Source organism: Choloepus didactylus, chromosome 4 (genome assembly GCF_015220235.1).
Source record: "Choloepus didactylus isolate mChoDid1 chromosome 4, mChoDid1.pri, whole genome shotgun sequence".
Classification (NCBI taxonomy): Eukaryota; Metazoa; Chordata; class Mammalia; order Pilosa; family Megalonychidae; genus Choloepus; species Choloepus didactylus.
This window is the reverse complement of record NC_051310.1, coordinates 36,979,352-36,995,543: the sequence shown is the minus strand read 5'-3', so window position 1 is coordinate 36,995,543 and position 16,192 is coordinate 36,979,352. Positions and strand designations below refer to the sequence as shown.

The window sequence follows — 16,192 nt, the reverse complement described above, 5'->3', positions numbered from 1 at the left end:
GAAGATAATGTTACTTTTCTTGCCCTCAGTGTCCACATGTGAATAACTTAGAATAATTGGTTCAGACAGTTATTTATGGGGAGTAAGTGAAAAAGTACAAGGTAGACATTAAATATTACTAATAGCCTGTGCTAAATACAGTTACTATATCTCTAAGCATAAAATTAATCCTAGGACAAAGCAGAATATATGTATCATGAAAAGGCACACAAATATGACAGTTATTCAAAGCTTGAAGCAATCACACTCTCCTTTTATGGGGAGCACATAAGAGCAGGGCAGAGAATTAGAAAAATTTTAAGATGTCAGGGCATCTGAACTTTAAAAGATGTGTAGAATTTCAAGAGGTAGAAATGGAAAGGCTGGGAAACCATTTTAGGCAGAGAGAATGACATAAACAAAGTTATGGGTATGGGATAGGTAACTATATATCAGTAAATAGTCCTCTTTGGCTGGAATATGAGGTTTATGTAGCCAGGGAATTTGAATGCTGAAATGAGGAGGCTGCACTTAACCCTAGAGGTGATGGAGAGTTAAAAAATTTTTTGCAAGGTGGTAATACAATTTAAATTGTACCGTGGGACAGGAATAGTCCTGAATAGAAAAGCAAAAGGGAAAGTGGCAGAGAGGACAATATTAAAAAAGCTTTCTTTTAAAAGGAAATTTAGGGTTCCGGTTCAGGGTAAGATGTAGTAGACACACTCTATCTTGTCTCTCCCACTGAATGAAACTATAAAACCTGGAAAGAATGTATAGAGCAGCTATAAAGGTCTCTGAAAAGTAAACAGAAGATGAATTAGGAAAGAACACTAGAATTCAAAGAATCACTCAATTAGCAAGGAATTTACTTTTTCTTTCCCCCTCTAGTATCCTCTAGACTGAACTTAATATAGCCAGAATCCCAAAGAGAACACTGTGACTTAGAGAGAACTCCAGGAAAAGCCCTCTAGCTCTTGCTTACGGACAAGGAAAGGGAACTTGTAATATTCAGAGAGAATATGGGAATCTCCTCCACTCCTTTATTTTCCTCTTTTCTTGGTTCTCTCATATCCCAGCTGCTAAGAAATCCTGTGTGATGGTCGTGGCAGAAATGGAAATCTGCAAGTGCTGCAACTCTTAGGGAAGGGAAACATTCTCTTTTAGTGGAGCTGCAGTTCCAGAAGGGTGGGGCCAATCCTACTTTTGCTTTTTTTCTCTCTCCCACCATTTGGCCTCGGATGCAGGTAAGATCACAGAAACTCACGGCAGAGCAGAATAACCAAAGCCCTAGGTTTCTTGCTACACGACCAGAAAGGGGGACTCCAGGGAACAGAAAGTACTAAGAAAAGCATAGAGAGGGAGAAGCTCAGTAAAGCAACCCTATAAAGTTGTTTATGGGCTCCCTCTGGAGCTGTACAGGTGAGGTTCTGATCCTTGTTAGCATACCAAAGACTTTGAGAACTGAACTAACTGATAGACCAACCATTCAGGTCCCAAACTGAGCACTGTGTGGCACATACATGGGACTGACAGACCCAAATGGCATAGCAAAGGCTTTGAAAACTGAACTGATATTGGAACCTTAGTCTACAGAAGGTGAGTTGGAACTTGTGGCCTGAAACCTAACAAGGTTGACTGCCCGCTAAAACACGAATATCAACATTCTCCATAGGATTTAAACAAGACCCAGAGTCTCATAATGCAACATTCAAAATATCTAGGATATGATCCAGAATTACTTGGCATAGGAAGAACCATGAAAATTTTAACTCACATGGGAGAAAACAATCCACAGACACCAATACAGAGATTACACAGTTGAAGTTATCTTACAAAGCCTTTAAGGCAGCTGTTTTAAAAATGTTTAAAAAAGCAACGGTGAGAACTCTTGATCAACTGAAACTATTCAATTTGAACAACAACAAAAAGACATGAGCACAAGTCTAATATTTGTGTCACTGGAGTTTCAAAAGGAGAGAATAAACAGTACAGTGTTGGAAAAATATTTGAAGAAATAATGGCTGAAAACTTCCCAAATTTGGCAAAAGACATAAACCTATAGATTAAATATGCTGTATGAGCCCCAAAAAGGATAAACCCAAAGAAATCCATGCCCTGAGACATCATAATCAACCCACTGAAAACAAAGGATAAAGAAAAAAAATTGAAATCACCAAGAGAAAAAAATGAAACATTACCTATAGCAGAATGATTTGGATGATTGAAGGTATCTCATCAGAAACCACGTAGGGAGCAAGTGGCACAACATTTTTAAAATGCTAACAGAAGTGTCAACCCAGATTTCTGTATCTAGTGAAAATATCCTTCAGGAATGAGGGTGAAATAAAGACATTCTCAGGTGGAGAAAAACCAAGACTATTCATAGCTAGTAGAACTGATCTAAAGGAAATGCTAAAGGAAGCTCTTCAGACAGAAGTTTATATTACTGGAACAAAGGATGGAACTTCAAGAATGAATAAGAGCAACAACAGTGGTAAATCTCTGGATAAATATAAGACATTATTATTTTCTCTTGAATTCTTTAAAATGTAGTTGACAGGTGAAAGCAAAAATTTTAACAGTCTGATGGGGTTTTCAGTATATGCAGATATTATACCCTACTTTAAATAGCAAGATGAAAACTATGGGTAATGATGGAAGACCCCACTAAAATAAAAATAAAGGTATATTTTTAAAGGCAACAAACCAAAAAGAGGAGAAGAGTTGAGCAACAACACTTTGAAGGTTAGAGGTAGATAGATGAGTGGTAATTGATTTAGCCGACCCAGGGAAGGAACAAGTGGGGAAAGCTGAAAAAGCAACCCAATTTACACTGAAGAATCCCTAAAAGGTTCATAAACTGGCAGTACCAATGGCAGTACCAAGTACTTCTTGAAGCAGGGATAAAAGTGCAGCTAAAAACAGGTAGGCAGGCTGATTTCCACACCACTTGTACATCTGGTCAACTACCCTTCCTCTATGCAGGAAAAGACCATTAAAGATTTATTAACTAGAGAGGATCTCTGGACTAGACAATAGACATATGTGATGGCAAGGGATACCATACCGAAAACAAGAGGATTAATGAATGTTCATACATTGAATGTCGAGACCCCCCACTTTCTTCTTCAGCCCCTAGAATGTTGGCCAGCAGAAAAGTCATGAAAAATCTACAACAAAGCTACTAGAGCTAATAAACGAAATCAGCGAAGTGGTGGGGTACAAGATTAACATGCAAAAATCACTACTGTTTCTATATACTAGTTAATGAGTAATCTGAGGAGGAAATCAAGAAAAAAAATTCCATTTACAATATAAACTAAAAGAATCAAATATCTAGGAATAAATTTTACCAAGGATGTAAAGGACTTGTACATTGCAAAACTACAAAACTCTGTCAAAAGAAATCAAAGAAGATCTAAATAAATGGAAGGACATTCCATGCTCATGGATTGGAAGAATAAATACTGTTAAGATGTTAAATGTACCCAAAGTGATTTACAAATTCACCACACTCCTAATAAAAAAATAAAAATTCCAACAGCCTTCTTTGCAGAAATGGAAAAGCCAATCATCAAATTTAATTCAGTCATCAAAGTGATTAAGGGGCCCTGAATAACCAAAAACATCCTGATAAAAGGAATGAAGTCGAATTGATTGATTGTATAGATCCAGAAATAGACAGCATAATACTGTGTGACAGTAGCATGATATTGTAACTACACTGAACAAAGATGTCTGTGAGTAAAGCTGAAAGAGGTGGGCTATGGGCATGAATGACACCTGAGGTAAAGATAGAAGATAAAGACTACAATCACTTTTTTAACATTTTCATTACTCAAAAAAAAAAAAAATAATAATAATAATAAAATAAAAATAAAAAACAACACCCCAAACAATCCATAGTCCTTATCCCTCATTATAATTTATTTATTTTTCGTGTTTATGTTTGTTCTAGTTTGCTAATGCTGCCAGAATGCAAAACACCAGAGATGGATTGGCTTTTATAAAAGGGGGTTTATTTGGTTACACAGTTACAGTCTTAAGGCCATAAAGTATCCAACGTAACACAACAGCAATCAGGGACCTTCACTGCAGGATGGCCAATGGTGTCCGAAAAGCCTCTGTTAGCTGGGAAGGCACGTGGCTGGCGTCTGCTCCAAAGTTCTGGTTTCAAAATGGCTTTCTCCCAGGATGTTCCTCTCTAGGCTGCAGTTCCTGAAAAATGTCACTCTTAGTTGCACTTGGGGTATTTGTCCTCTCTTAGCTTCTCCGGAGCAAGAGTCTGTTTTCAACGGCCGTCTTCAAAATGTCTCTCATCTGCAGCTCCTGTGCTTTCTTCAAAGTGTTCCTCTTGGCTGTAGCTCCTCTTCAAAATGTCATTCACAGCTGCACTGAGTTCCCTCTGCCCGTCAGCTCATTTATATGGCTCCACTGATGAAGGCCCACCCTGAATGGCTGGCACCACACCTCCATGGAAATATCTCATCAGAGTTATCACCTACAGTTGGGTGGGGCACATTTCCATGCAAACAACCTAATCCAAATGTTCCAACTTAATCCCCACCAATATGTCTGCCCCACAAGATTGCATCAAAGAATAGGGCTTTTTCTGGGGGACATAATACATTCAAACCAGCACAGTGTTCTTACTCATCTGTCCATACACTGGATAAAGGGAGGATCAGTTGCAAAGTTTTCACAATTACATAGTCACCCCGTAAAAGCTATAGTTATACAATCATCTTCAAAATCAAGGCTACTAGATTACTGTTCAACAGCTTCAAGTTTTTCTTCCTAACTATTCTAATACACTAAAAACTAAAAAGAGTATCTATATAATGCATAAAATAACCTCCAGAATGACTTTTCCACTCTCTTTGAAATCTCTCAGCCACTGAAACTTCGTTTTATTTCATTTCTCTTCCCTTTTTTGGGCCAAGAAGGCTTTCTCAATCCCATGATGCCAGGGCCAGGTTCATCCCCAGAAGTCATGTCCCTTGTTGCCAGGGAGATTTACACCCCTGCCTGCCTATTTTTGAAAGAAAGTCTTGGTGGATATAAAATTCTTGGTTGACAATTGTTTACTTTCACCATTTTAAATATGTCCTCCCACTACCTTCTTGCTTCCATGGTTTCTGATAGGAAATTGGCACTTAATATTATTGGGATTCACTTATACAAAACTTGTTGCATTTCTCTCGCTGCTTTGAGAATCTTTCTTGGAATTGAACAGTTTCATTACTCTGTGTCTGGGCAAGGTTCTCTTTGAAGTTACTCTTTTGGGGTTTGTTGGGCATCCTGAATGTGCACATTCATGTCTTTCATTATATCTGAGAAGTTTATATCATTATGTCTTTGAATATTCCTTTGAATCTGCCTCTTTCTCTCTTATCCTTCTGGGACCCCCACAATGCATATTATTACTCTTAATGGTATCCAAGGTCCAGGTCTCTTAGATGCTGTTTGCTTTTTAAAATTCTTTTTTCCTTCTGTTCCTCAGTCTGAATCATTTCAATTGTCTTGTCTTCAAGATCACTGATTCTTTCTTCTGCCAGTTCCAATCTGCTGCTGAAACCCTCTCGGGAATTTTTTCATGTCTGTTATTGTGGTCTTCAACTCCAGTATTTCTGTTTGGTTCCTTTTTACAATTTTTATTTCTTTATTGAGATTTTCATATAGTTCATTTACTGTTCACTTCATATCCTTTAGTTCTGTCTCTGTGTTTTCCTTTATCTTCTTGTGCATACTGAGGATCATTTTTTAAAGTTTCTGTCTGGTATGTTCAAATTGTGGTTCTTTTGTTGATAGTTTCTGGATTTTCATCTTGTTCCTTTGGATGGGCCATCATTTCCTATCTCTTTCTCATAATTATTTCTTGCACACTGTAAATTTTGATATTTTAAAATATTAACTCTGGGTAGTCTCCAAGTTGTTTCTTCCTTAAGTTTGTATCCAGTTACTGATATGACAAGATTTTCTTGAGTGCCAGGAGCTAACCCAAACAAACCAAAGCAAAAAGCACTGTCAACATCTTCAGAAATTGGCTCTGCTTTGGCTGGTGATTTCTTTCAGAACTTAGCTCTCCTATCAAGAAGATCAGCTAGGCAAATGTGAAGTGCAAGGTCCTCTATGTCTTATCTGAACCTGCTTGGAGCCCTGAATCCTGCTTCTTTTCCTGGGATTGTGTCTGCTGGTGGCCTTAGGAATTCCCTCGTGTACAGTTCACAGGAGTTGGAATGCCTCCTCTACTCCCTTTGAAATAGACTTTCACCCCCTCCTGGGTACTCTATTATATTACTTAATGTAGATAGTCTTTTGCCCCAGGCTGCTTTGACTTGACTGTTTCTCACCTGCTTTAGCTGTCTGCAAATTCCTTCTCTGCCTTTAAGACAAAGTCTGGGAGGGTAAGTGGGTGACAAGTTTCCTGGTTTGGTCTAGGCTTCCAGAGGATAGATGGGCGCTAGCATACAAGCACCCATTATGCACACAGGGGTTACTCTGCTCCCTTTGGAACAGGGCCAGGGACCACAATGGGAGCACAGGATGGCTATATGCTGTGCCAGGGAGGGTGGGAAAGGGGTTAGCAAGGGCATCGTGAGCTTTGCCTAGGATTTTTCAGGCTGCTTTTCTTGATTTGGCACTTATCCAGTGATTACAACCCTTAAACTGTTCTCCAGAGTATCAAGGAAGATGTCTATGCCAGTTTTTGCTAGTTTTTCAAAGATTCTGGGGGGTGGGGGAGCACCCTGGAGCATCTTGCATTGCATGTTGGCCAACCAGAAGCCCTAACTCCCTTTTGACATACCAAATATTTAATATATTTAATTGTCTTACACTCCCTAGAATGTAAGCAATCTACAGAGATTTTTGTCTGTTTTGTTCATGATATTCCCAATGCCCAGAATAGAAGCTGCTGCCCAGCAGCCACTTAGTAAATATCTATCAAATATATCAATAAATTATTATTCGTGGAAAATGTAGCACATCACTTAGCTCTACATTAAACAAGATTGAGAGTCATAATAATGAAAACTTTTACAATAAATTCAAGACCTAGAGTGGGAATAGATTCTGGCTACTGTAGTATAATGAAAAACATGGCTGTTCTTTGTCTCCTATTCTTGGGGAAGCATCCTGTGAAACTTCGTAATTTCCTGTAATAAGAGTCTCTTTTTTTAATTCATGGTGGGCCAAGGAGCACACCTGCTGGGTACAGGGTGGGTGGGACCAACCAAGCCTGCAACTTTAAGGTGAGAGCTGGCCACAGCAGAAAGAACAATCATGTGGTTAGAGGATTGGGACTTTGAGACAGGTCACATCAGCACAACTCCTCAATCTCGGGGAGGGGAGGACTGATGGAATCAATGTCCATATGGTTGAACTCAATCTCTCTCTCAATTATGCCTATGTAACGAGACCCGATAAAAACCCAGAATTCTCAAAGCTCTAAAGAGCTTACATGACTGAGAAAATACATGACTGTACTGGGAGGATGACATATTCTGACTCCAGGTGAAGAGGACATGGAAGCTTGAGTTTGAGACAAGCTTTTTTTTCCCTTTTTGGCTTTTTTGGTTGCTTCTTATCTGCATCCTTTTAGTATAATAAAACTATAAACTTCAATATCGTGCTTTCAGTGAGTTCTGTGAATCATTCTAGTGAATTACTGAGCCCAATGGGTATGGTGGGAACCCCTGAATTGATAACTAGTTGGTCAGAAATACGGGTGGCCTGGGCCTCTGAGGTTGTGACTATTGCCTACAGTGTAATCTTGTAGAGGACTGCCCTTAACTGTGGCGTCTGGCCCAACTCCAGGTGGTTAAGAGTCAGAATTGAATTGAATTGAGTAACTATAGTATTTGCAGTTGGTGTTAGAAGCTGATTGGAAGCTGGCAGAAATTTCTGATGATCTTTACAGCTACCAAACAGAATGCAACTGTTATTGGCTCATATAAAGTTTTTAAAAAAAGAAAAGAAATACATAGCTGATATAAGTTTCAAGTTGGAAGGGCTATTAATATTCCGATTTTATGTGGTGGGGGAATTGAGATTATACCATCTAAAATTAATGGAACAAAAAATTTATAATATGGGCAACCAATAGAAAAACTAAAAATAATCTAATTCCAAAAGTCTAGCTGGAAAAGGAGCAAAGGGAATGCAGAAGGGCAGAAAGTGTGAAGTAAATCAACCTTTCTGTTTCATAGCGGGGAATCAATGATAAAAATGAGCAAACTAAGATCAGACAGTAAAAGCATATTTGTAGAGAAGTTAAAATGTTACTAATAGTAGAAGCACAAACAAAAATGGTTGGAAGTGTCTCTAAGAAGTGAGATTATACCTAGGGAGGATGGTTTTTTTTTTAACCACATGACTACACTACTTTGATGAAAATAAAAAATTTAAAGTTTAAATAATACTAAACACTTAACAAATTATTTTTTTTTAATTGGCATCTCATGAGTGACATTTTTTATTTGCGACAGTATAGTGCTTGTGGTGGTTTGAAGCTGTGTGTACCCCAGAAAAACATGTTGTTAAATTTAATCCATTCTTGTGGGTGTGAACTCATTGTAAGCAGGACCTTTTGATGAGGATACTTCATTCAGGATGGGTCTTAATCCTATTACTGGAGTCCTTTTTAAGAGAATGAAATTCAGAAAAGGAGAGAGCGAGCCACGGAAGCAAGAAGCTGAAATCAACGAAACCTGGAAGAAATGGGAGAGACCAGCAGACGCCACCTTGTGCCTTGCCATATGGCAGAGGAACCAAGGATTGCTGGCAGCTAGTCTTCAAGAGGAAAGCATCACCCTGATGATGACTTGATCTGGACATTTTCTTGGCCTCAAAACTGTAAGATAATAAATTCTGGCTGTTCAAACCAAACCATTTCGTATCTCCTTTAAACAGCCTGGGAAATTAACACAGTGTTTAAGAATACAACCTTTAGATCTAGACCACTAGAGTTCAAATCCTGGTTTCAAATAATCAGATATTACTATTTCCTAGTTATTTAGTATTCCTAATACTAAAATCATGTAACAGAAATTTTACTGTATAATATACCACAAAGAAAATTAATTCTTAGACTGACCTGAATAGAGTTGAAATTTCTTTGAAAAGTATACAGCAAATCATGTTTAACTGAAATGCATGGGATGAATAAACCATTAACGTTGACAATTTACGATGAAAACTGATCTAAAATATCTTATTTCTCTGATCCAAAGACAAATGTTTTTCCAAATTTTTAATGTTTCAGACATAAGAGTAAATTATGATGTAGCCATCCTTGCCAGCATATTAGCAAATTTGCTGTGAATAGAAAGTATCTGTTCCACCTTTCTCCAACTGTCACTTCAGTTGATTTATATCATTGGCACCACATGTGGCTGAACATTAAAATTTGGATCACTACTGTCACCTAAAGTACCTTCCAAAAAGTTGCACTGAGGCAGCTTTGAAACAAAATATCATTGTGGATGTAGAAGACTGATCACATCCAGGTAATAAAATTAAAACAGCAGGAAATGCCCCATATCTCTTGGGATAAATAGTCAAATTTTTAAAGCTAGGAGGGGTTGGTGTGACAAATTCATAAGTCATTGATGCACCAAACACCTTTCAAAAGCTCCCAGCTCCCATTCAAAAAAAAGTACTTAACTTTCGGCGTTAAAAATTCAATTAAGAAAGAAAACCTAAGAAATAAGATGTGCAGACAATAAATCCAGTATTCAGTTGGCATCTAACAATAACAGTAGCAGCAGCAGCTAACATTTATTGTCCACCCACTATGTGCAAAACGATGCTGTTTTTTTCATGTACTATATTTACTCATTTAATCCCCAAAGCACCTGTGTTAGGTAGAAACTAGTACCCATTTTACAGATAAGAAAATTGAGGCACAGAGAGATTAAGTAATTTGCTTAAGGCCACATATATAATAATAACTGGCAAAACCCAAATTCAAACCCTGGTAGCATGGCTTGAAAATGTGATTTTACAGAGCTCTAGTTGTTTCTCTAAAATTTTATTAGAGAGAGCCACTAAAGGACATGAAGCAGGCAGGTGACATGACCATTGCTGTAACTTAAGATCACTATTGCAGCCCTGAAATAACAGTTTGGAGGAGAGACACGATGGGAAGCAAGAAGCAGTTAAGAGTTCTTGTAATTGCCTAAGAAATAAAATATAAAATAAAGAATATGAACCTGATTTAAAGCAGTGGCAACAGGAAAAAGAACAAGAAGACAGAGAGGATAGACACTTAAGAATGAATATGATGTAGTGACTGTGGCTGACACTGTTCACTACATGACAGCTATTCTTTCACCCAGCTTCCCTGCTGAAAGGCCTACTTCCATGGTACAGGCTGAAAATACCAGCAATTGCTTTCTTGGCTTTCCTTCCAACTATGGCAGGAACATTTGTTACGAGCCTAGCCAATGGGAAGTAGTGGGAAGTTTCTGTCTGCATGTGTGTGACAGACTGTTCCATCCTAATATAAAATTTATCAATATCTTTAGATGCTACTGATGAGGATATATATTATTCCTTAATTGGGCTCCTGGATTCTGTTTGTTAATATTTGATCAGGAGTTTTGTGTTGATACTCACAAATTAATTTAGTCTGTAGTTTCCTCTTTTTGCATGTTCTCTGTCAAGTTTTAGAATGCTACATACGTAAAAAGAATTTATAAGCCTTTGATGAACAGATAAAGCATTAATCTTATCTTTCCATTAAAGGCTTAATATAATTTCCCTGTGAAATAATGTGGGCCTGATGCTTATGTTTGGGGTGGGAAGTAGAGAAAAGGAGGGAGGGAACTCTTTGACATCTCACAGAATTTCTTTTACAGTAACTGGTCCTCTTTATATTTTCAATTTCTTCTGGAGTCAGTTTTGGTAATTTATAATATCCCTCAACTACCAATTTAATTCATATTTTCAAATTTATTTGTATAATTTTAATCTTTTATTTTCATCAGTATTGTTGATTATTTTCCCATTTTACCTTTTATTTTGTGTATTTTGCGTCCTTTTTTGATAGATTATATTTAGCAACTTCTAATTTGGCATATCACTTTGCCAAAATCTTCTGAAATCACAGATCATTAAATGTTGCACTGTAGATAAGACCCTAGATGAAGAACTAGCCTCTTAGAAATACTTAAATAGTAAGAGCTTTACTTTTACACGCCAAAAAAAAAAAAAGACTATCTATTATAACTTCTAGCATAATAGCAGTCCTTATCTTAGAAAGAAAGGTATGGTTCCCCAACAAACCATCTGGCAGCTCACTTAATAGAGCAAAATCTTGGCCTTGGAAGTAAACACATGCCATTCTAGCAACCATATGCTCAATTCTCCATCTGGTCTATCCTATTTCTACATACTGGCACTATTCCTAGTAACAACTGAGTAAGTATCTTATATCCCAAAGCCAAAGGAATAAGAAAGCCCTTCTATCTCAATTAACAGTGAGTTAAAACAAGTCCACCAATTTATAAACATAACCAATAAGTATGAATTCTGTATCCAGCCCTCTGCCAGTTTGGATATATTATGTCCCCCAGAAAAGCCATGTTCTTTAACGCAATCTTGTGGCGGCAGATTTATTAGTCTTTTGATTACCGTGGAACTTTTTGATTGTTTCCATGGAGATGTGACTCACCAACTGTGAGTATATCTTTGATTAAATTATTTCCATGCAGGTATGGCCCCGCCCATTCAGGTGCATCTTGATTAGTTCACTGGAGTATTTAAGAGAGAAGCTAAGAGCTGATACAGACCCAGATACTTGCTGACACTGAGACATGCTTGGAGTTGCACACAGAAGGACATTTGGAGATGCTAAGACATACCCTGGATAAGCTAAGAAAGGACCCCCAGAAGCTTAAGAGAGAAACATCCTGGGAAAAAGAAGCAAGAACACAGAGGAGCTGAGTGAGAGAAGTGAAGATAGAAGCCCAGAGACATTTTGGAGAAAGTCATTTTGAAACACAACCCAGGAGCACAGGACCAGCAGACGCCAGCCATGTGCCTTCCCAGTTGATACAGGTGTCCTGGATGCCCCCAGCCATTCTTTAGTGAAGGTAACCTCTTGTTGATGCCTTAGTTTGGACACATTTATGGCCTTAGAACTGCGAATTCGTAGCCCAATAAATCCCCTCTATAAAAGCCAATCCATATCTGGTATTTTGCATAACGGCAGCATTAGCAAACCGGAAAAAGCCCCTTAATCTCTATCCTTTCAAATTTGAAGATAATCTGACTTCTAGAACCTATCCAATAGAAGGTCCATTTTAGCATGCCATATAAGCTATATAATTGAAGAATTGAGCTTTTAATTATAAATCAAATGATCAATGGACTGGTTTGGATTCCACTCATTTATTAAACAAACAAAATCAATACTAGCAATACTAAGTAAACTGTTAATAGGCAATTACAGGTAGATTCTAAGTATATTACTTTAATTGATAAAACATATGTTTAAATCAGAAGTTCTCAAAATTTTTAATCTCCTATTAAATTAAGGACCCCAAAGAGTTTTTTGTTTATTTATAATTACTGTGATAGATATTAAAAGTAAGAAGTTTTTAAATATTTAATCCATTTTAAAATAACAATAATAAATCTATTGTGTATTAATATAAATGGCATATTTTAACAAAAATATATTTTCAAAAACAAAAATTTAGTGAGAAGAGTGGCACTGTTTAACATTTTTTCAAATCTCTTTAGTACATTGCTTAATAGAGGAAAATTGGATTCTCATATATGCATTTGAATTCAATCTGTGCAATGTATTGTTTTGGTTGAAGTATATGAAGAATGTCCGACTTCACACAGATATGTAGCTGGAAAAGATATATGAGTACCTCAAGGACACCCATGAAAAGATTTTGGGAACCACTGGATTGATCCTTGTATAGATAATATTTCATTTTTAACATTAAAATTCTTCTTCTATTAACATAAATTGCCTGTTATACTAGAAGATAGATTATAAGACACATGTAAAACCTGTTTTACTTTTATTAATCATTAGTCTAATACTAAATTATTATACTTACATGGGCATAGATATATTTAAACACACATAATAGAGATCAAACTAGTTCTGGTTTTATTTAATTATTGTTCAGTATTTGTTTGTGTATCTATAAGCTTCTCTTTCCTTTCTCTAGAGTAGCTATTTCACTCAAAACCCAATTCCATAACTTTTCCCCTCACTCTACACTGATGTCTTCACTTCCTACTTCCTTGAGAAAATATGTATCTTCAGAATACAAATCCATCAACTTCAAGTCATCAAACACTGCAAAATTAGATACATTTGTACCCTTATTTTCTACCTTTGCTCCTGTTAAAATAAAAGCAGTATCCTTCCTCAAGGCTAAAACTAATCCACTTTCTACATGCTAATTTATAAAGACATTTAATTATGCTCAAGTCTATCCCATCTTACAAACTACTATTGAATTGTACACTTTAAACAAGTTTGAACTTTACAGTATGTAAACTATATTTCAAAACTATTAAAAACAAACAAACCATGAACAAATATACATGTCCCCAACCTCCCAATGCCTTTGCTATTTTGCCTTCCTCTTCTCTTAAACCAAACTTTTAAAAATTTTAACAGGTTTATTGAGGAATAATTGACATACAATAAACTACCATATATTTAAAGTATACAATTGGCTGAGTTTCTGATATATGTATATGCCTGAGATGCCATCACCACAACCAATATAATAAACAAAACCATTACCAAAAAGTTTCCTCTTGCCTCTTTGTAATCCTTACCTCCCAACCCTCCCCATGCTCACAACCATGATCTGCCTTTTCAGACAAACTTCCTGAATAGGTCATCTCTAGACTTATTATTTACAGCTTGTTTTGTATCCATTCACTCCTTAATTTACTGAAATCTGCAATATGGATTCCATGTGCATACCTTTAAGTGCTGTTATCAGTCATCAAGACTTCCAAGGTATTGTTAGTCTAAAGAAGTTTCAGTCCTTATTTGATCTCCTTATAGCATTTCTCTACTTCCTCCTCCTTTGAAACTCTTTTACTTTGGTTTCTATGACCACACTCTCCAGGTTTCCCTTCTACCCGTATCTATTCCACTGCCTGGCCCTTCTATGTTGGTATCACTCAATTCTCTTCTCATTTTTCCTAGGCAATCTCACCTATTTAATTACTCCAATGATAATTTATATACCTATTCTCCCTAACTTGTATCTCCAGCTCAGATCCAAACGTGTTCTGAGCTCCAGACTCACACTTCCAGTTCTCACTGGGGATCTGCATGTGCATGTCCTAGGGGCACCTCGATAGCTCCTCATCTTACACCATCCTCCTACTCGCCACATGAGAAATCTTATATATCAAGCTCACCAATAAATCAGAATTCAGTGGTCTCTAAGGCAAGGCAACATAAGACAAAATTTGCCTAGCTATATTTGATTTGAGGAAACACATCTATTTCTAGACTATGGAAAAAATTTCAGGTTCTGATTCTCCTTTCTACCCTAGGTCTTTTGTAAGTAAGTGTGTGTATGGGGAAGGGGGGGTAGGATGGGAAGATACGAAAGGGGAGCAAGATATAGCAGAGGAAGAATGCCTTGTAGAAAGGATTTCAAAAGGTCATTTGAAAAGGATCATAGTAAAAACACTCTAAGTAGATAAGCTGCCCTACAAGCATAGGCTATGTCTCTAAAGCAAATATCACGTAGCTTTTTCTTATGACCAATGAGAACTGTGCTGAGAGATACTGAACCTTATTTATTTACAAAAAATACTTAAAAGCTATATATTTCACAGATTAGAAATGCTTCAACTAATTTTACTCCAATTATTTTAACACATTATGGCCAACCTCTCAAAATCATGTGAATGAGGTTTCTAAAGATACATATGCTTAACATGTATGAACCTTGAAGACATCATGTTGAGTGAAATAAATCAAACACAAAAGGACAAATATTGTATAATCTCACTGACATGAAGTAATTAGAATAAGCAAATTAACAGAGTCAGAAATCAGAATACAGGTAACCAGGGGCTAGGGAAAGGGTACGGAATGGAGAGCTAGAGCTTAATTGGTACAGAATTTCTATTGGGGTGAAGGAAAATTTTGGTAATGGATAATGGTGATGTAGCACAACACTGTGAATGTAATTAAAACCACTGAATTATATATCTGAATGTGGTTAAGGGGGGAAATTTTACATTGTATATATGTTATTAAAATAAAAATCTTCCAACCCAGAAAAAAAATGGACACGATAGGGACAACTGAAAAAATTGGAGTAGGGACTGTATACTTTATATCAATGCTAAATTTTCTTTAACTTGATAGCTGTACTTCAGGTGGTTACATAGCAAGTATTCTTGTTCTCAGGAAATGTACCTGGAAGTGTTAGAGGAGCATGATGTGTGCAACCTACTCTCAAATGTTTAGATGACTGACTGATTGACTGATTGATAAGGGAGGGGAGGGGAGGGGAGGAGAGGGAAGGGAAGAGGGGGAAGGGAGGAAGGGTGGAATAATAAATGTCACAAAATGTTAAAATTTGGTAAATCTGGGTATCTGGGTGAGGGGGTATATTGGAGTTGTATGTATTGTTTTTGTATTATTTTTGCAACTTTCCTATAAGTTTGAAGTTATTTCAAAATTAAAAGTTTATATATATATATATATATATATATATATATATGCTTGTTTATTATAATGATACATTATAATAGAAATTTCACTAGTTCTAAAGAACATATACACTAAACAGTAAAAGATTCCCAATTCTTCATTTCCATTCTGTAGTTAAGAGTTACTTGTGTACTTTTTCAGGTTTGTTTTGTTTTTCCTTTGTAACTATGAACAGAATCACAAATATTGTTATGGGTTGAACTGTGTCACCCCCAAAAAGCCATGTTCAAGTCCTAACCCCCCAATTCCTCATGAATGTGACCTTATTTGGAAATAGAATTTATTTCTAATGGAATTAATTTAAACTAAAATGGGGTCATGTTGGAACAGGGCAAGCCCTTAATACAATATGATCGGTGTCCTTATAAAAGAAGGAAAGAAGAGACAGAGACAGACACAGGGAGAGAATGCTATATGATAACTGAGACAGAGACTGAAGCCCAAGGATTGCCAGCAAACCACTGGACACTAGGAAGAGGGAAGGAA

The 16,192-nt window shown here is 36.8% G+C and overlaps 1 protein-coding gene across 11 annotated transcripts in view; it reads right to left on the bottom strand.

Moving 5' to 3' along the window:
* The window catches only part of NUMB (NUMB endocytic adaptor protein), a 260,763-nt gene that overhangs the window by 44,626 nt on the left and 199,945 nt on the right, over positions 1-16,192 (bottom strand). The gene's annotated exons all lie outside the window — the stretch shown is intronic.